This window comes from Gordionus sp. m RMFG-2023, chromosome 4 (assembly GCF_954871325.1).
Source record: "Gordionus sp. m RMFG-2023 chromosome 4, tfGorSpeb1-WG-v2, whole genome shotgun sequence".
NCBI classification, from domain to species: Eukaryota; Metazoa; Nematomorpha; class Gordioida; order Chordodea; family Parachordodidae; genus Gordionus; species Gordionus sp. m RMFG-2023.
Window position 1 is genome coordinate 23,438,883 of NC_088778.1, and position 21,097 is coordinate 23,459,979.

The following is a 21,097-nucleotide window of genomic DNA, read 5'->3' on the forward strand; positions in this document are numbered from 1 at the left end:
TATCCTTTCTTTTATCCTTAATCTTATTAAGTCCTTTAAAGAATATCTATAATAGAGGTCTGCAATACCTGACCCGGAAAACCTTAATAAAAAATTTTAAACGGGCCGTGTAGAAATTTGTACTAACCGGGCAAAAGCTAAATTCCAACAGCCCTTACAATTTGGGGACCTCTAATCTTTATTTTCTAATATAGTTTGACAGTAGCGTCACTGGTGGGGGGGGACGCTGGAATTCGAGCTTTTCGAAAAATTTGAAGTGATCTCTCAAAATTTTGATTTTTTTTTTTATACCAAGTGTAATTGTAAAGATGTTATCTAATAAAACGGTAATTTTAGGATATGTTAGTTAAAATAAAAAAGAGGTAATTTTGAAAATAATTTAAAAAAATATTTTTTGAACCCCCTGAGATTGTAAAGGAACCCCCCCCCCCCTGTAGTTTGATAATATCAATTAATCTGTTAAAATATTTTCTTTTATTTAGAATCTAATTTATATTTATAAATTTGTGATGTTCAGTATTGTGTTGTGAAATTAGCTAATTTCCCTCATCCTCGAGGTGAAAGTCAAAATATTAGCTAAGCATTGAGGCGCAATTTGGTTATAGCCTAAAGTATTAATAATTATTTTTCTTATGTTCTAAATTAGAAAGCTAAGCATCCCCAATTATGCGTGGCTGGCGGCCTTTGACAATCCTCACTATATTTGGCTAATGGCTAAATGTCGACTAATTCGGCCCAATCCTCAGGCGCTTGCTGGAAAAAATCCATTAACATTAAGGTTTTCATTTATATTAGTTTCTCCCAAATTTGAGCTGCTATCTTTTCAAGAAAAACTCCGAGACCAAAGTTATAGTTTTCGGTTAAAAACATGGTTAAGCCGATTTTTAACCGGCTAAAAATTGGCTTATTCGGCTAAAAATATAGTAATTACCTAACTATAATCCTTACTACTTAACCATAAGTGAATATGATAAAGTTTAACATTTTAAATGTTGCATACAATATTCAAATGACCTAATATTTTAATAGTTATTTATTTTTTATTATCTAAATACTAACACCGAATTTTTCTTTTTGCATATATAGATATTATGAAAGTCTCAAATTAACTGTAACTCAAATCCTAAAAGATTCTAGTATAAGGAGCCAATTTGAAGGACAAAATTAAATACATTAATCCATAAACTGGGCAATATTTATAAACATATATATTTTTTTATAAGCCTATATATAAAATAGATATTATATAGATTAGTACCTATACGATATTATTAATATTATATAATAATTTTGAGCTAAAATATTTTTTTAAATTTAATGGCAATATAAATAATTAAAAGATAAACAACAATAGAATAGTCAAATTATTGTATGCCTATATATATCTGCTAGATAAATATCTTAATGTACTTTTTCTAATTTACATTTAGTTTTCAAGAATAAATATTATAAACCTTTAAATTAGCATTTTATATATTTATTAAAAAAAGTTGAAATTATCTAGCAAAGAAATTGATATTATTAGCATAAAATATTAAAAGTTATCACATTTATATTATCATTAAAACAAAGGGTCGTATTATATTACATCTATAAAAACATGATAAATTTTGTCTTGGTTAGACTTTTTTTAAAAATAAATAATTAAGTCGTACATAATTTTTTATATTATATTTAGTAAAAGTTATAATGGAAGATGGTTTTCTTTTCTAGCACGGTTTTCATAAGCTTCAATGATTTTATAAATGATATAATTGATTATGCGAATGTATATTTCTTCAATGTGCGTGGTATATCTTTCACCCAAGATTTCTTTAACAGAATACAAAAAAGGGTCGCTAAAATCCTGAATAAGAAAGGTAAGGCATAATCATAAATCGAAATTAGTATAACTATAATAATATTAATTTCAAAAAAAATATGGTGTATATATCGTATATAGAGTAATTGTAATATCAAATCAGAAACCTGCAGACCCGATATGGTTTTAAACCCGGCCAGAGAACACAGGTCGGTTCCTATTTAATTTTTTAAATATACCCGATCGGGCCTAAATTTCTTTAAATATTCGAGCCTGGGCCGTATATTTTAAAACGGAATATTTTTAATCGCCATTATTAGATATAAAAATTAAAAAGAAATATTATATATTTAAAAAAGATTCTAACTGGACCTTAAAAATTAAAGAAACAAATTCGGGCCAGACCAGGTCGTGCAAATGGTTCCTCTGCAAGTCTCGGATATCAATGTTTACAATATTAAGATCGTCTTACACCTTGGTGAACCACGCAAGTATAAATGCCCATTTTAATTAATATTAACCCTAACCCACATGAGACAGTCGATATGTAGTTCCGATAAAATATATATAACTTTAGTCATAGGCACATTTTATATTTTAAGCATATCCACACCAAGCTTTGTTAGCTCATATGCCTAGTTTCGATAAAATTAGGCAGTATTTTTTATTATTCATTAATGAATATTCTTATAACCCTGTCACAATGTAACCAGAGAGGAATGGGAGGTGAAATGATCATTTTACCACGAATTTTTTTTAAATTTCTATTTTTATAAGTATAGTATGATATTTAGAAGAATATATACCACCATATATACTTCTAATTTCTTAATTCATTTAAAAAAATTAACTAAAGTTATCACTTAAAATATAAGAAAGAGTCAAATAGATATATTTTTATTCATTCTCACGAATTAATTGATGGATATAAGCCCTCCCTAGAGTTTTGAATTATCTTCAAAGCTAAAATGCGAGTATGCACAAAATTGTCTTAAACCTATGATATCATAATTAGAGGTTTACAATGGACGAGTTTTAACTAAACATCTCCCCGATCTTTGTTTAAAAAATTTAGCCCGCCCGCTCGCTCGCCTGTCAATGTTTATTTTTAAAAAATACCTGCCCGCTTGCGCATTTATTTAAAAATTTTAGAGCTCGCCCGCTCAACCAATGTTTAAAAACTATTTGAATGACTGGTTTGACTCTTTATTTATTTTAATGTATATTTAATTAAACTTATAAAATAAGTAATATTATGAAATAAAAAAGTGATTTTTAATAAATAAAAGTCTGTTCAACTCATTTTACCCAAAAGTATTTAAAATTCACTAGGCCTTTGTAAATATTTTTTAACCCGCCCGCCACCCGTCTTATGTTATAAATCTTTTAGAGTTTAAAACTTTCCCATTGCAGGACTAACTGAGGAAAAAAACATAGTTCCTTATAGCAAAGAATAAGAAATATAATAAATTGCATGAATAAAATTATGAATAAATAATAATATGTGAAATATCTTTTAGTCACACTTTCTGATCTGACCTTAGTCGCGGTGTCGTTAGTTTTTATTATTTAGGCGAGATAAAATGTTATTTTTCTTAATTTCTATAATTAAATGTTTCACTAAATAGGAAAAATGTTTTAGATGTTCAAATATGGACAAGCCTCGCATGATTTTACTCCTTTCTAGTATACACTGATCTTAGTGTAGCCCTAAAAGGATCATTCTAAATGAAAATGGCTAACAATCTATCTTATATACTAAACTATCTTAAAATAAATTTCCTCTTAAATTGATTTTGCTTTAATAAGCAAGGCAAATCATTACGAAAAATTATATGTTATTATAATAAAAAGAAGGGAAAAAACCTTTGAAATTCATTAATGAATATTAAAATAACTCTACCTAGCTAGACATCCTACATAGACAAATTCTTGTTAACATCGGGACTTAGCCCATACCAAGTTCCAGTAAAATTAACTGGAAACTCATCGCTGTTTTGCAGTCCTAATTTCTGAATTAAACCGACGACAGCAATAAATATCTGATGATTTTATCGATGTATAAGCTAAATTTAGTATCAATGATGTACTAAAAATTGCTTCGCCACCCTAATTACAGACAGGTCAGCTAGAGATATCTGATTGATTTACCGTAGCATCTCATCTAAATACTAACCACACTTCATATTAGGTATTATACCGTGCAGTTATCATATATTTAATAACCACCTGCCCATAATGCGCCCTAGACAACACCAAATTTAGGCAAATATATTCTATATCGAATCGAATTAAGTTAAGACTAAAAAAATGTTTATGCTAGCCCTACATTAGCCCTTATACAGGTGGAGGAATATAGCTTAGCAAACCAAGAGGGAGCCATATCGCACGTATACTCAACTAATCCTAGCCTTCTTCAGGAATTAGCTTGTTAGGGGGGTGGTTTTGGGTGGTGTCATGGAGGGCCGGGTTCGTGATAACATCATCAATAAATATAGGCAAGGTCCGTGGCTCGAAATTTAAAATGTAAGAAAAGTAAAAAAAATCATGACATAAAAATATATAATATTTATTTAAAATTTGAGCCACAAATCCCAATGAGTCATGGGCCGGGCCAAGTAAAAACTTGCACTGAGCCGTGGGATATCTTGGGCTGAATATTTCTGATTTTATAGGTCTATACTTCTTAGGCTGACTTTCCCTGAAGTTTTTACTTGCCATTTTTCTATAATGGGAGAATCTTTCGATATTATCATTAAATATATTAAAATTTACTAAAAAATATTCGGCTTTAAAGTTTTTGATCCCAATATGAAATTCGCCCATATTTTTGATGAAGACAAAAAAACGTTTTGGATTGTCCAAATATTCGATGCATTTATCTAAGGCGTACATAAAATTTTCAGCGGCTGTTGGCAATTGTAGGTATTTCGGCACTGGGAGCCCATTTCGCGTTTCGAAAAATTTCTCGTATTGTGGATTTAATTCTATAAGTCTTTTTTTGCGTGTGTTTGTTTAAAAATTCATTTATTAAAACTTTTTGTCACTTTAAATATTTGAGCTGACAAAAAGTAAGAAATTTGCAATGTTTGAGACATATATTTAGTAAAAAATAAGCATATATGGGAGACGACTAAAGAGTTATCATGGGGCAGGTATTTTTTTTTATCTTATTTTAAAACGAATATATCTTGAGATTTGAAATTAAAATCTAATAAGATGCTCATGGTTCTGAAAATGTTTCCCAAAATATGTTTATGAAAATTTTTGCAATTAAAATTTTAACACCTCAAACGTTATTTTAAAATTATATGCATTTCTGCTCATAAAATTATGCCAGTTTAACCAGAAATTAACTTTTGATTAAATGTGAAGACCTGGGGCAGGATTTAATGGGGTATATGATGCCATTTTTAGGCAGGCATGTAATTTAAAAAAAATACCAACTATGTTTATAAAAACACCGAAGCCACGATGTATGACGATAGTTAACTTGTTTTGTAATTTATACGATAGTTTTAAGTGAAAACAAGTTTTTTCAGGCGATTTATATAATATGGATGGTACATTTAAGATATTTAACAATATATTTTCGTAGGATTAACATTTTTATATAAAAAATTGGGATAAAAATAAAGAGACTCTGTAACACCCACCGCGAAAGGCCATAAGGCCCAGAGTTTTTCATAATCATTAAATTTTTATTTTTCAAATTTTATATTAATACATATATAAAAATATTTTTCATTAAATGTTGATTTCTACCATAGAAAAGTTATATGTAAAGAATAAAACTACGTTTTTAGAAAATTTGCTTCATCTATTATTTTTTTATAATACTTCAATTTTTTATGGATAACATAGGTTAATGATAGGTACTACATCAAATTGGTATTTTGTTTATTTTTCATTTGGATAGGCACTACCAAATTTATTTATAATGTACACTTAAAAAATCGCGATTTTCGGAAAGCGCCTGTGCCTAGTCGATAAGAGCGTCGCATACCAATCAGATGGTTTTTGGTTCTAATCCCTTGGTGTTACAGTTCTTGAGGGATGATATTTAAGAGTTCGGACTCGACAACGTATTTTAATAAATTTTGGCAGGTATTTAGCCAATTAGGTTTGTTATTTAGATTGTTATATGTTGACTTGGCAATATCTATCATTAACCGATAAAATAGCGCCATTATGCAAATTAACTATATAAGATTGTCACTGGAGACAAAGAAAAAGTACAAGTCCAGATAACCCACATTCACCCGTACCATCTAAATAGTATAATTTTTAAAAAATATCTTTTCAAAATTAAATTATAAGGATTTGTAAATTTAAGTAAATTAATATTTAAAATTAAAAATCGATTTAAAAGTGTTAATTTTGGTTATAAATTAAATATTTTTTTTATAATTAAATATGTATATGGTTCATTAATATCACTAAACCAGACATATCGACAATGTTTGCATTATTTTTTTGATAAAATGCTTTTTATATTTTTAATAATAAATCAATTTGCTATTGGTTTGTTATCATCGAACTCCAACTACGTGATTCCATTAATACATATTAAATAATAACATGTCTGTTATTTTAATAAATTTTGGTCGGTATTTAACCAATGAGGTCGTAATTTAGAAAATTGCTATATGTTATTACTAAGCAATTTAACTGTATAATAAAGATTGGCACTAGAGATGAAAACTAGAGTAACCCACATTCACGCGACCCATTTAAATAATATTCTTATTTTTAAAAAATATCTTTTCAAATTTAAATTATATGAGATTTATAAATTTTATTTAAAATTAAAAATCGATTAAAAGTGTTAATTTTAGTTTAAATTAAATTTTTTTTTTATAATTAAATATGTATATGATTCATTAATAACATCAAAAACCAGACATATCGATTTAGTGATGTTTGCCTTATTTTTTTTTTATATAAAATGCTCTTTATATTTTTAATAATTAATCATTTTGCTATTTATTTGCTATCATATCATACCCAAGATTTGTGAATGGCTTATGCTTCCAAAAATATGAATCAATAAATAGTTTTATTCTTATTTCGTAGAAATTTTTGAAAAGGTAGCCCAATAAACTAAAAAATAAAATTTTATGCAAATTGTCCCCCCCCCCCAGTCTTTAATTATTTTATACGAAGGAAAAATGCCTGAATTTTTCTATAAGTTTAAAATAAATTTGCGAATTTTAGGTTCGTCGTGTAAAAATATTTTGAACAAGTGTTGTCCAGTTCTGCTCAAAAATCTTTAATGAGAAAATGGATTATATTTGCAAAAAAATTAATAAATGGATGTGGAAATAAAGTTTAACTCTGTTTTGCACAGGTGTGTTATTACTTAAAATTCTATCGATATTTTTGCTTGAATCCTTTAGTAGCTTAACATTTTTAGATAAAGGATATGCGTGCATAATAAATTTTTTCAGTAGTTAAAGAGTTATAAGTGTTTTTTGCATGTAGACCCCACCTGTTTTTTCGTGTAACTTTTTTTCATCTGTTTTGACATTGATATATTTAAGCATAATTAATGGCTTTTTAAAATATTTTGCCACTTTTTCAACTCCCTTGACAAAAGCTTTCATAATAATGTAAAATAATAACATTAAATTATTATAATAATAGTTAAAATCCTTAACTTATAGTTTATATAATATTAATTTTATAATATGAAAGCTACAAATTAATTTGATTTTAATATATAGTGTTTCTAAATTGGGGTCTGAGGGTACCACCTATTCTCTCGCGTTCTTTTTCCCCGTGCAACGAAGGGTTAAATAAATGTAATAAAATTTATACTAGAAAAAATTGCTTTATTTTTACGAAAATTTTTGAATGATAAGAAAAAAACTATATTATATAAGAATAATTTGATCAAATAATGAAGGGGCTTATTCGGCGAATAATTTATTATTATTACAACTCGATAGCAAATAACTAGTACCGTAAACGCTACCACAAAAAAGAAACGCGTTACCGTTACTCGTTACATCTGAAAAAAGGAACGGGTTACCTTTTCAAAAAAGTAACGCGCGTTACCGACTTTTAAAAAAGTAACGGGCTAATCATTACTTAAAAAAATTAAATATATGCAAAAATAATATTTATTTTTTTCTGACAATATATAATAAAATAAAACTATACAAAAAGAATATATAAGATCGTTTTATAAAAAAAATATTTATATATTTAATTATAATATAAATAAAATTATACAAAAATAATATATTATAAGATAACATCTTTATGTAACAATTTTTTATTTATTTTTAGCAACAATTGATTTCAAAATTTTGATCAGACAAACAAGAGCGCTTAGTGCTCAACACAGCTGGTTAAATAATGGTATATATAGTATTTTATTAATAAATGAAATCTATAATGAAATTCTCTGTAAAATTTTGTTATTGGATAAATTCTGGCTACGCCACTATTTCATATATATATATTATTTAAACAAAGTTTAAAATCACTCTTTTTTATTTTTTAAATTTATTAACAATTATAGTCAAACCAATTGCAATACTAAAACAAGAAATAGAAGATATAAAAAACTCAATATAATACTTTGAACCAAAACCAATATTTAGTTATTCTTGCGTTTTTAATGTTGGTATCCCAGCCCAAAATTGTAGTATAATTTAATTGCATATATTTAAAGCTGTGCCGATTCACATATTTTTCACCAATCCGATATTGCTTCAAACCCGATTCGATATTTATATTGATTTTTCACCACCGCCCTTTGAACCAAATGTAATTAAGAAATCAATATTTTTTATGCAAAAAATCAAATTATGCATTTAATTTAATTTTTTTTATTTCTACAATTAAGACTATAATTTAAAAAACATATATTTGATAATATATCCATTTTAAGTTGGTATGAATTATAAAATTGTATTTAATATATAAAATTAAAATATATTAGATTTTTTTAATAAATAAAAGAGACTCTAGATTTTCTGGCAATAAGCTTCTACGATATGGAATATCTATATCCCCTGCCGTATTGAAGGTAAACTCAGATGATTCCGCAGATAACGCATTTTGAAGAATTATCTTTGTCTTTTGTAAAATATTTCCATAATTCAGATACCATATTTAAAAATATAAATAATAAAATTGGCGTTATTATTTAAAAAGATTTAAAATAATTAAAACTTTGGGTGTTCCTTTCTATTTTAATAAAAAAAACTTTTAAAATACTATAAATCTATTTTAAAAAAGAATAAAATTTAGAGTGTGTTGTGCATTTGCATTGTTTAAGAAAAAATTATTTAGAAAATATTATAATAATGTAAAATAAATATACATAACATAAAATAACAAATAAAGAAAAGTAAAAAAGATCGGATCGGTTTTTTACAGATATCGGCCCGATCCGATATTTTTCGAAAACGCTAAATATCGGTGTTGATCCGATCCGATATTTAATATCGATACAGCCCTATTTATATTTTAATTCCATGATTAAGCTTTTCAAAATATTATGAAAGAATATTATTCTATTATTAATGTAATGTTTAAAATAATGATATATTAATTTATTTTTTACAAAATGTTTTTTAAAGTTTGAACTGCTGGTAATTGGGTTGAAATATTTGTGTTGGGTTATAATTTACATTTACAAAGTGTAGACTTGGTACCATTAATTTTCTTTATTGGTTTAAAATATATTTCAAATTTGGGCCCGGGAAGGGTTAAATTATCTTCATCTGAAGAAATAAGTAGTATGGACATAATATTCTTAAAATAAATTATAATAATAATAACATCATTATTAACATTTACTTTGAATTTTGATTGAATATTAATTTCGACAGAAAATTTAACAACGAGAATTTAAAATAAAAATGAAGGAAGTGGTTGATATGAATTAAAACTCGGCTTAAATTATTTATATTAAGAATTAAAAAACAAATAAAAGTAATTTTATAATACAATAAAATTTGTTTTTCTTCTTGTTGACATTTTTTAAGAAAAAATATAAAGTAACGTTTTGCGTTACCGTTACTCAAAAAAAGAAACGCGTTACCGTTACTCGTTACCTCTAGAAGGGAGTTCCTTTTCTGACGTTACTTCACAGCATTACAAATAACGAATAATTTGATTGAATAATGAAGGGGCTTATTAGATAAATCATTTTTTAATATTAATTTTAATGGTAAAATGCGAATAGAATGCGAATGATTCTTTTATTTTTACCTTCAAGGGACCTATAGATTGAAAGGTTTTTCTATAAAAATGGAACCCCAAGAAAATATAGCTAAAGTTTCAAAAATTATCATATTTTATTAAAATTTAGTAATGGTTTTATTTACAAATTCAATAAATTCCAATATTATTATACGATTTTAATAAATTATTTAGTATTTTTTTTTTGCTAAATGTGTTCAATCCAGCCCATTTATCGGTGGCGCATTACCCTGCATTCGCAGGTAACACGAATTAGCGACGAAATATGCAAAATAAACTGTATATTTATATACTTCGCCGCGAATTTGCTCTAACCGTGAATGCAGGGATAGGATGGAGGGTGGGATTGGAGATGAACCTTCTCCCCACTCCATTAAAATATTATAGGGATAAAATTTTCTTTCATATTTTGTTTTTAATTTTGAAATAGATAGAATAAAAACTTAACTTCAATTTCCAGAATATCATAAAAATGAACTTTTTAAAATATAATAATCTGTTGTAATCGTTTTAATTTTCACCCAAAAGGCCAAAACTAATCTATCTTATTCACATTTATCAAAGATGGCTCAGGTCTATTTAACTACTTTTTTTAAAAATGTTGCTAATAAATTACATGTATAAAGCTAAGAGATATAAAAAGCATCAATATAACTTTTTCCAAAAAATAATAATTTGTTGTAATAATTTTTCATTTTAACCTTAACAAATCCATCTTATTCACATTTTTCAAAGAATCTAGTTTTTATACTTAAAATGCTCTAATTTTAGCTCTTTAAGCCTTTGGCCAGGATAAAAGAAACGTCAAAACTTAGTTCTTAACCTAAAACAATTATCTCAACCTCGGCTTTTTCTTCAAAAGTACAAATAAGAAAACAAAAATAAATTAAGAAAGTTTGTAGGATTTTCTCTAGAACGCCCGATTGAACCAATTAACTGATTTTTAGCCATTACCAAACCTTACTCATTTATTATTATTGATTATATCAATTAAGTATTTCAGATTAAAAAATGGCAAAATTTTAGAATTTTTTTTTATCATAATTATATTTTTAATGCTGCTACATTTTTCGTGCCCAACTCCTTATGATTGTATTAATTAGATTTTAGTTAAAAGTAATAAATCTCGAAATTGTAATATTTTGTTCTATAAAACAATAAATTTGTGTCCAATTTTATTTTAACATTATCCTGGGGCATGGGTGAAACTTCACTTAATTAATCATGGCACCAAAAGTATCTTAGTTTTAAAGCTGCCCCCGTATTTTGTTGTGGTCCAAAGCCCAGTTTTATGTTTTTTATTGGTGTTCGTCTGCGGGATGATTTTGCCGCCACTAAATAAATTGGCGAGTAATTTAATTTATAATTCACTGTAATACATTTTTTTAAATTTAGTTGGGTGCTCATATTTCTAACATTGTTAATATAGTTTAGTTCAGTTCTTAAATTATTTCCCATCTCATTTCTATTTAAATTTATGTATTTTCTTATTCTAGGAAATAGACTAAGGAATTTCATTTTTACTTAGGTCAGAGTCACGCATACAAAACATATTAGTAATATTCTATTGATTTTTATTAAAGCAAATTAAAATATAAATTTTGAATGCAAACAAAATATTAAGTAAAAAATATAATAAATTAGAAATCAGATTTAGTAAAATTATAATTATCATCAATAAATAGTATTTTATCAAGATTCGTGGGGCATAAATGCATTCAATATTAATACAGCAATGAACAATTCTTTCGCTGGTACTGGTTGCAAGTATACAAATAGTTTTCCTATAAATTAAAAAGTCTAGGAAATTCTGGCCCCTTCTTTTCCTAAAAAGTTAGTGCACCCTGTTTTAGTATACTATTTTGGCTGAGATATGGTATTCTTCTGTAAATTGCTAATGTTGTTATAATTAATACTTGAAAAGTAATGTTTACGAGCTATTTTAGCTATATATGAACTGGTTGTTTGCCCATTATCTTCAATTTGAGTCTAACTGTGCATTTCTATCATGCTCTAAAAGTTTTAAATGTCTAATTAAAAATTGCAATGATGTCATAGAATTCGAATTTAAATATTCTATAACAATTTTAATATTTTGGAATCCGGGAATATCTAATTTTTAAAATATAATTTTATTAATAAAAATATAATATAAATTATTAAGTTAAATAATTGTAAACATATGGTCAAACTTTTTTTTCATATTTTCTTTTAGGTAAATGATATCTGAGCAATCAGATTTAAGGATTTGAATATGTTTTTCTCTTTAACTGCAAAATAATAAGTTCAAATAGTTAAACCCATTTGGGAGGAAAGAATTCTACCGTATTATTTTCCAATTTAATTTATAACATTATTTATAGGAATCTCGTTAACCTATGGATACTTTCTGTATACTTAATATACTGCACCAGCGGGTAGGGCAATTTAATTTTAAACTTTTCATATTAATTAGATCTGTTTGGTGCAATGCAATTTATATAATCATCCTCACCAGAGATATCAAAATGTTTATCAAGGTCAGAATCCTCAATTTCCAGACTATGACCTGTTTCATAAATTGATTGCAGGTATTTATGATGCTCAATTTTACATCCAAATTAGCTACTCGATATCTGAATGCTGAAATGACTTCTCTAATATTTTTTTTAACAGAATAAGTAATCTTACCACTTTTTTATGCCACCCACTGTAATTAAATTATAAAGCCCATGCATGCCACGGCAAAAGGATGTTCATAATCCCAATCTGACGCTTCTTTTGACATTTACCACAGTATCACTTAATATTTATTATTTTTGTCTTTTAAGTAGAATTCTCGATATCAGATAATATAGTTTCACCTGTATGCTTCTGCGTCATGTTTCTAGTTGCTAGGATAAAGTATTTTAAATATAAATTTTCATTTCATTAAAATGATGATGGCTAAACGTGATATAATTATAAAAATTCTACACGCCGCGCCGTTTCCATAAAAAAATCTGTGGCGAGCCTGGTCGTGCTGCTCATCTCAAGGCTTTTTCGGTGTGAAGAAAATGGTTGGTGGCACCGGTGTTAGATTGGATTATACATTTATAATTGTTGTTTTTCCTTTTCCTTTCAATTTTTATTGTAAGCATGCAAAATAATGATCATTTTCCACCGTTCTCCCCTAAGTAGATATCTATCGTATTTTAGAAACCAACCTCTTCTACGATATTAGGGTTAAAAACCATAGCTAAGTTAGGGTTGTTATATATTATAACCCTACTTACCTTATATAGATATAATTTTAGGGTTAGAATAGACAGGTGTTCGGGGTCGTATAATAAAAAAATTCTATTTTTTCTGTCCTGTCCTCTTAATGCGGTTTGATTTAAAAAATTGATCACTAATTCATTTGGTCCAAAATAATATTTTTTTAAACTATGCTCAAGTATACGTCTATTGAACGTGGACGGTCATGATATTGGGTCGCCTATCAGGACTTTAATGTAATATATAATTGGCTGTATTTAGCTCAGTAATTGTATTATATTTTAACGATTTTAACACGACCATTAATAATTTATAAATTTTAATCTATTTAATGAAGGAAATAACGATATAAAGGTTCAAATAAAGCACAGTATGATGAAAGAATGGTTTTTTTGGCATAACAATTTTATTGTTTATTTTTTAAAATTGGTCTTTACATATAAATATATAAATCATAAAATAAATAAATCTAGAGAATTTATAAATCAAAAATATATTTTTAAACGTCTAATCTAATTATATAGCTTTTAATTAAATGTAAGTGAAAGTAGGAAAAAGTGGAAAATATTTTCATATCAATAATAAAAGATACTACATTTTTTAAACTTTGGTGTAAATTATGGGTAACCTATAAAATACAATTTTATTTGGCCAAATACCTATTGATGGAAATAAAGCCGGGTATAAAATAGAATTTTATATTTATTTAAAAAAATTGCATCAATATACCAGATACTCTGATACTGATGCGTCTATCTAACTTACAATGTTACCTAAGTTACTTGGCAAATTCATGGCCCAAGGGCTCCAAAAAGGGGGGGGGTCTTTAGGTCCACCTCTATTCTGTCTATTAATAAAATGATTTAACATATTAATAATAAAGTTGGCCTGAACCTCAATGTCTGGTATATAGATGAGCTACTATTTCCGGCTCTTTTAAGATATTAATAAAGCCTTAAGGATTATAATTTGTAATTTTCAACATCTTAATTGATCATTAAATTATAAAAAATGTGAAATTTTTTCAACTCAATTTTTGTCACTTATTTTATATAAATTCTAACAGTAAAGAAGAAATTTACATTCTAGGATCCCTGTAGGAGGTTCGGCCAGAATAAAAAATTTCTTGGAAAAAACCATCACAATCTAATCTCAAAGGAAAATATTATTAAACATCTGCCTTCACATCAGGTGTTTAATTTAATTAAAATTTTTTCAATATTCTTAAAATACAATTTGCTTTCGATTATCCAGGGCATTTCCATCTTCCCACTCAAATTATAAAACCTTAAATCTATACTGGAGAATATGATTAATCTCAAATTTAGTCAGAATATTTAACTGAAAAGTACTCTTCCAACTAAATGAGGAGAGCTGATGCCACTATCAATTATCATTCATAACTTCTTCTAACCAACCGATAACTCATTCATAAATTAATCAGACAACCCAAGATTCATGACTTAATCTTGCGTTACCCAGCTAAACCACAAATATTATAGACGGCCAATAACCAACTTACAATAGGATTGGGATGCAGCTATAGTGCCATGGTCCGTCAATTTTATTCTCTCGAAAAATGACCTCCAGATGCTCACTAACCTTAGTTCTTTAGTAATGGATAAAACTGGCTACGAATGGTTAGAAGCATCCAAGTAAATTAAACAAATTCCTTTTAGCAAACGACGAATTTCGGTAAGTAGAAACTATCTGGCTAGGTTCCATTATAACTTATAATTTTCAAAAGTGTAGTATACTAGTTGATTTCTAGAACAAGACACCCACTCCATTGTCTTTTAAACAGATAACATATACAAGACACTAGAAAATAAATAAAATCATCCAAAACTTATTGTTTAAAGTAGCTGTTCCTTTACCTCTTGAACGAGATACTTTCGTTATTAATAACATGCGGGATAGGCATACATTAACCCCCTGGAATATTGGAACATTTTATCAGAGGCCTTCATGGGCTTTAATTTTTTTGGCCAAGCCCGGCCTAGGCTCGCAGTAAAAAATTTTCTTAGGCCCAAGCCCGGCACATATCTAATGTTAAACAAATTTACAAGTCCAGCCCAAGCCCATAATAAGATTCAAAAAAATTTCCCAAACTCGGCCCAAGCCCATATCCAAAAACTATTTATTTATTTATTGAAAATAAACAATATTTAAATACATTTTGGCAATCATTTTGTTTACAATACTAAAATTTATTATTATTAGAAGGAAAAAAAGCTATATTTCTTTAAATTAGCAACTGTTTTAAATAATCGAAATTTAAATTTAATAATTTTAAGCACAAGCCCAGCCCTTTAAAAATTTTTTTAAAAATCCAGGCTTCAGTTTCAAAATTTTATATTAGAATTTTAAATTAAAGATTCATGTCCATCCCCAGAGGACAGCGTCTACATGACAGTATTTTCACTGGATGTAAACCCCCCTCAAAAACTTATGCATATCCCCCCCACTAAAAAATTTCGCCACCGTCTACGGCGATGTTTCCACATTATTAATTACACCTTTCTAATTATGAGGGTTTTTGCTATCTATTAATTTAATATTTAGCTTACGGACTAATTTTATTATTTATTTTATTTTACATTATATTAACTTAATAGTTTCTTATAATGGTCGATTAACTGATTGTTATTATCAAACTATTAATTTTTATAGCAATATATTTTGTCCTATTTCATCTAAAAATGTAATAGATAACAACCCTATAAATTTATCCTACCCCCATTAAAGGCGCTACCCTAATCCCGGAATTTCCACTTTTGAAAAAAAATTTAATTCTTTCTTACAAAATTCTTTCATAAATTGGGCATAAATTTAAAATAATCATATCAATTTATTGTTATTAAAATACTCCTCAATAAATTGGACACTTGTTTACTTTAACTTGGATTTTTTTTATTTTTTAATAATATTTTCTTTACAATTTACATCTCCTAGTACAGAGTGTATCATTTAAAACTTTTAAAATATAATTTTTGAATTATTTTACCTTTTTAAAAAGATACTGGAGGTAAAATGATTTATATATAATTAAAGAATTCCAACGCTCGAAGGTAAAATTATCTACCTCGATTTCTCTAAAAGATATTAGCATATCTTTTTAAAAAAAGATGGGTATAGTCCTAATGGTAGCTTAACTTACATGTTAAAACAAAAGGAAAACAAAATTATAGATTAATGTGTACCTAGCTACAGAGTCTAACTCTCTATCTTAAATACTTTAGGTAGGAGCTATGATTAATAATGAATATAAAATTTTCGGGGTAATGGGCTTAAAATAAAATCGGACCCTAATTTATTGTTTTAAGGAACAAAATTTTACAATTTTGAGATTAATTTATTAATACAATGAATGATGAGATGTAGAAATTACCTAGATTATCACTAAATTATTCATTGCAGCTACTTATAAACTACACAAACTTCTTATTATTCCATATTATACTCAGTGTTTTACTTTTTTTTATATGGAGAAGTAGATGTTATTCAGAATTACTTTTTATATAGATTTTATCAGGCGAAACATTTCAAACGTTTTACCCTTAACCCTTTACTCCAAGTATATATTTATTAAACAAATCGTTATTGCATAACTTATTGTATTGTTAAGCTATTAACTTCCAAATAACTTCAAATTCTTCAAATATATAGAACCCTAAAATTTAAAAATATACAGAAATAGTAGAGCTTGTTGGTACTCAGACTAAAGAGGGTACCCAGAAAATTTAAAATAAGATTTCGTTATTAGACTTGACCTGGGCTCCTCAGGGTTTTGGTGCCAAAATTTGAAGAAAGATAAAGAAAACAAGAAATTTTGATTAGTTGTACTTTTTATGTTATAACAGGTTCAGATTCGGGTTCTTGAAAAGAAAGTTCCTAGAAATTTCAGAAAGGAGATTCCAATTTTTAAATTTAATCCAATTATAAGTTCTGATTCCAAACTATTAGAAATGAGGGTGTGACTAAATAAAATATTGATAACTGATCAATAAATATAGATAACATTTAATTTGCTTGTCCAAGCCTCGCCTTAAAACTTCAGTTAGTGTTGATTTGTCTTTTATACTCTGTAAAATAATTAATTTTTTTTTATTTGCGTGTGGATTAAAAGGTTAAATTTTAATATAAATAAATCATATATCTTCTTTAACAAAGAGATTAATGTCGATTGTGTTAATATTTAATTAGTTTTTAATTATATAAATATTATTTAATAATTTGTAATATAACGTGTAACATTTATTTCATTATCGCTGTGATTTTATAAGTCGTGCGTGCTCTAATAAATTAGATAAAAACCTTAATAATAAATATTTTAAAGCAGAAAAAATTCTTTTTGATAAAGATTTCTATCTATATATGGAGAATTCCATGACAAATCAACATGAGTTTCAAACCGACCCCCTCAGATTTCTCTAAATTTTTTACTAGAGTTTGTCTATATTGTAATAAAAAATTTTTATATTCTCCAACTCTAAATAGAGGCTGAGATAAAGGTCTCTAAAGGTCTAAAAATGAAAAATTTTGGGAAAAATTCTTCCCCTTTACCTTTGGAATGTTTTGGATATAATTGAGCTAAAAGCGTAATTTAAATTTCTTTGTATATTGAAGAAAATAATTATAGTCTAATTTTAAAGATACTCATATTGATATAAAAGTGAGCGTTAATAAATCTGCAGATTTAAGACTTTTTTTCAAAGCTAAGCCATAATGAACTTGATTTTGGGATCAAAACGGTTCGTAACAGACCATTACAAACAATACCAAAAGGTTATCAGAAAAAGCTACCTTCAGAGTCCACATGAGAATCAAACATTAAACACTATTTAATTTTTATAAAGCAAATAACACTGGAATTAATTACGCATAAAAAGTTGATGAATATGAAAAAAATATCTTGTTCAAAGGGCCAGGCCCATTCCCGAAACACAAAAGTTACAAAACTTAAATTTTTCTTTCAATAAATTATAATCAAAAATTGATTTGTATTTATTAGTTATTTTAATGAGGAGAGAAATTCAAATCATCAAATAAATTAACCAATGCCCCCCCCCCCCCAAAAAAAACAATTTTCCAGATCATAAATAACTATTTTTTTAAAATATTTATTAAGAATATTTGCAATAGACTAATGATTAAAATGCCATATATCATAAACTTGAGATCGGCTCAACTTAAAAATATGTAATCCTACATAGCAAAAATTTGAGAGATAAAAAAATGTCGATTTAATTCTATAATCACTTCCCGTTTTTGACAATTTTTTAACAATATTTAACATTATATAACTTTAAAGGACTGCCATTATAGGCTATATAAAAAATTTAAATAGAGCTCAATTATATTCAAAGATATTTAAAATTGAAAGGAGTGCATTTTACCCAAAATGCCCCATTTTTTCGACATTTAGAGGCCCATATCTCAACAGCTGATTGGAGTTGGGGGCTAAAATTTTATCTTTTTAAGTTAATATATACGAACTCTTGTAAAAATTTTAAATAAATCTGAGGAGGTCGGATTGAAAATCGTGTTTTTGTTGTTGATTTTGTCATGGAAATTCACCTTATATATATAATTGTCATAAAATGTCCGAAACATTTGTGATTATTGCTATTATTTAAATACCCGAATACAGTGCAATTGACTATAATTTTAATACATCAATAAGAAATCCTTGGTTTTGATTAATCCACTTTTATCATATTTTATCAACATATATAATATTATTTTTCCAAAAAATAATAATTTTTAAACTTTACTAAAATATTCTCAAATTTTAATTAAAACATTTAAAAATTTGTTATTTTTAGTGAATTATAAAAGTTTTTTTAAATATTTTTTATATACTTAATGAGTTAAGAATTTCATAAAAATTAATAGTTAAATAATTTTTTCAAATAAAGACTATAATTGAAATATTTTATAAAAAAAGTGTAAAATCAAGGTTATTTTTTATCAAAAGGCCTTCAGAGAGGAGGCCTAAAAATCTAATAAAATTTATGATGAAAAAAACCATCCAAACGTTACCCTTCCCCCTACAATTAAAACTGCTCAATTTAGTCACAAAAGTTAAAATAAAACATATAATAAACTTTAATAACTTGTTAGGATATTTGCTTTAATTATATATAAAAGAAAATTATTGTTCAAAATACAATACAACTTATTCCTATAATTAACCATCTTAAATCAACGTTTAAGCCTTTTAATTTTTCTATACTATTTATAAATTCTATTTAAAAATGATGATATATACTATACTTGGTAACGAGAAGCAACCCGGCTTCATTCATTTTAAGTGCGACACCCTTCCAGGATTTTTCTAGGCAATATATGTCCCTGGGTGAGAGAGGTATAACATTTTGTCTAAATAGATTCTCAGAGAGTAGCTCGTCTATTTCGCTCATATCTTTGCTTTCTATGCTCAATTCCCTATCTTGTCTTTTATAATAGCAAGAGCCCATATTGTTCATTTGCCCTTCATTATTATCCACGGCTTTGTCTTTACTCGCGTTAATAAAATTAGTTTTTGAGGGATTAATCACATCATCAACAGATTTAACGTTGTTGCATGCATGTTTTTCCGATCCGAACAGTCCAAAAGTAAGCCTTTTAAACTTCCGATTGGTAAAATTCACCGCAGGATATTCTTTAAAGGCTATTTTATTATTAGGACATTTCCGATGGTCATTAGTATTCTTACAATTTTTGACAGAGGATTCATTGTGACTTCTGTTGCTCGCGCTATCGCTAAATTGTTGATAATTAGTTGAATCCTTGGATTGGAAGGACAGATTTGAGTTCATAGGGATTAATTTGCTCGTTTGAGTGCTTTGATTTCCAAAACTGCACACCCGGGCCCTGGGCGCCGTGTAATCGTTTTCTTCCAAATGATTGACATTCACTCCTTCTAAATCGAAATCATTCTCTTTATGGTTTAATGATACTGCAACGTTTCCGAAGCATAATTTATTTTCATCGAGCGACTTGCACATATTTTTACGTTGTAATTTTTTTTCGAATTTCGTGATCATAACTCCCATTTAGTATAGAATTTTTTTTATATCCTTTTAATTGAAAAGGGGGTCTGACTAAGCCAGTATATTTGGTATAACTGAAGTGAGATTTAGTTAGTTTTTTAATAATATAACTACTCAATTTAATAAATTATCCGGGAAAATTAAGAGAAAATAATGAATTATGCTTTGCATAAGTTTAAATTTAAAAAGAAAATATTGACAATTTTCTATTTTATTTAAAAGGAAAGTATTTTTTAGGTTATTAGAATTTATTATACTAACAATTTAGATTTTGTAAAACAAATTTCCAAAAAATATTATATTATGAAAATTAAATTGTAAACGTTTTAGTATCCTTCATTATCTCCAACTTCACTATTTAAGTATATCGGGAAAATATTAAAATTAAAAACTGGATTATATAATATAAAAAAGTTTTTTTTTCTATAATGCTTTAAAATTCTGAATTAAAAGCAAAAAAAATTTTAAATTATTAATGAAAAAATTATAATAATTTAAAAAGTATTTTTTTTTAAATTTTTTTAAAAGTATCATTATTGAGAAGGAAGGGAGGTAAAGATGATAATAAAATAATTGCTAAATTTAAAAAAATAAATGTTGATTTTAATTAATTATTTTGTTAACTGATTCATTAATTTTCTTTTTAAAGCTTAAAAATTAATTATTAATATCTTTTTTTTTTAGTATAAGCTATAAAACTGCCTCCCAAAAATACTTTCATATAAATGCTTTAAATCCATTGTATTAGATTTGAGATAGGATAAAAAAAATATTGCATCAA

At 26.8% G+C, this 21,097-nt stretch overlaps 1 protein-coding gene across 1 annotated transcript in view; it reads right to left on the reverse strand.

Annotated features, from left to right (window-relative positions):
* Nucleotides 1-4,589: 4,589 nt before the first annotated feature.
* The window catches only part of LOC135928977 (glucose-fructose oxidoreductase domain-containing protein 2-like), a 60,262-nt gene continuing 43,754 nt past the window's right edge, over nt 4,590-21,097 (reverse strand). The window contains exon 8 of the transcript XR_010572436.1: nt 4,590-4,796. The gene's annotated coding sequence lies outside the window, so the exon portion shown is untranslated. The remainder of the gene's footprint in view (nt 4,797-21,097) is intronic.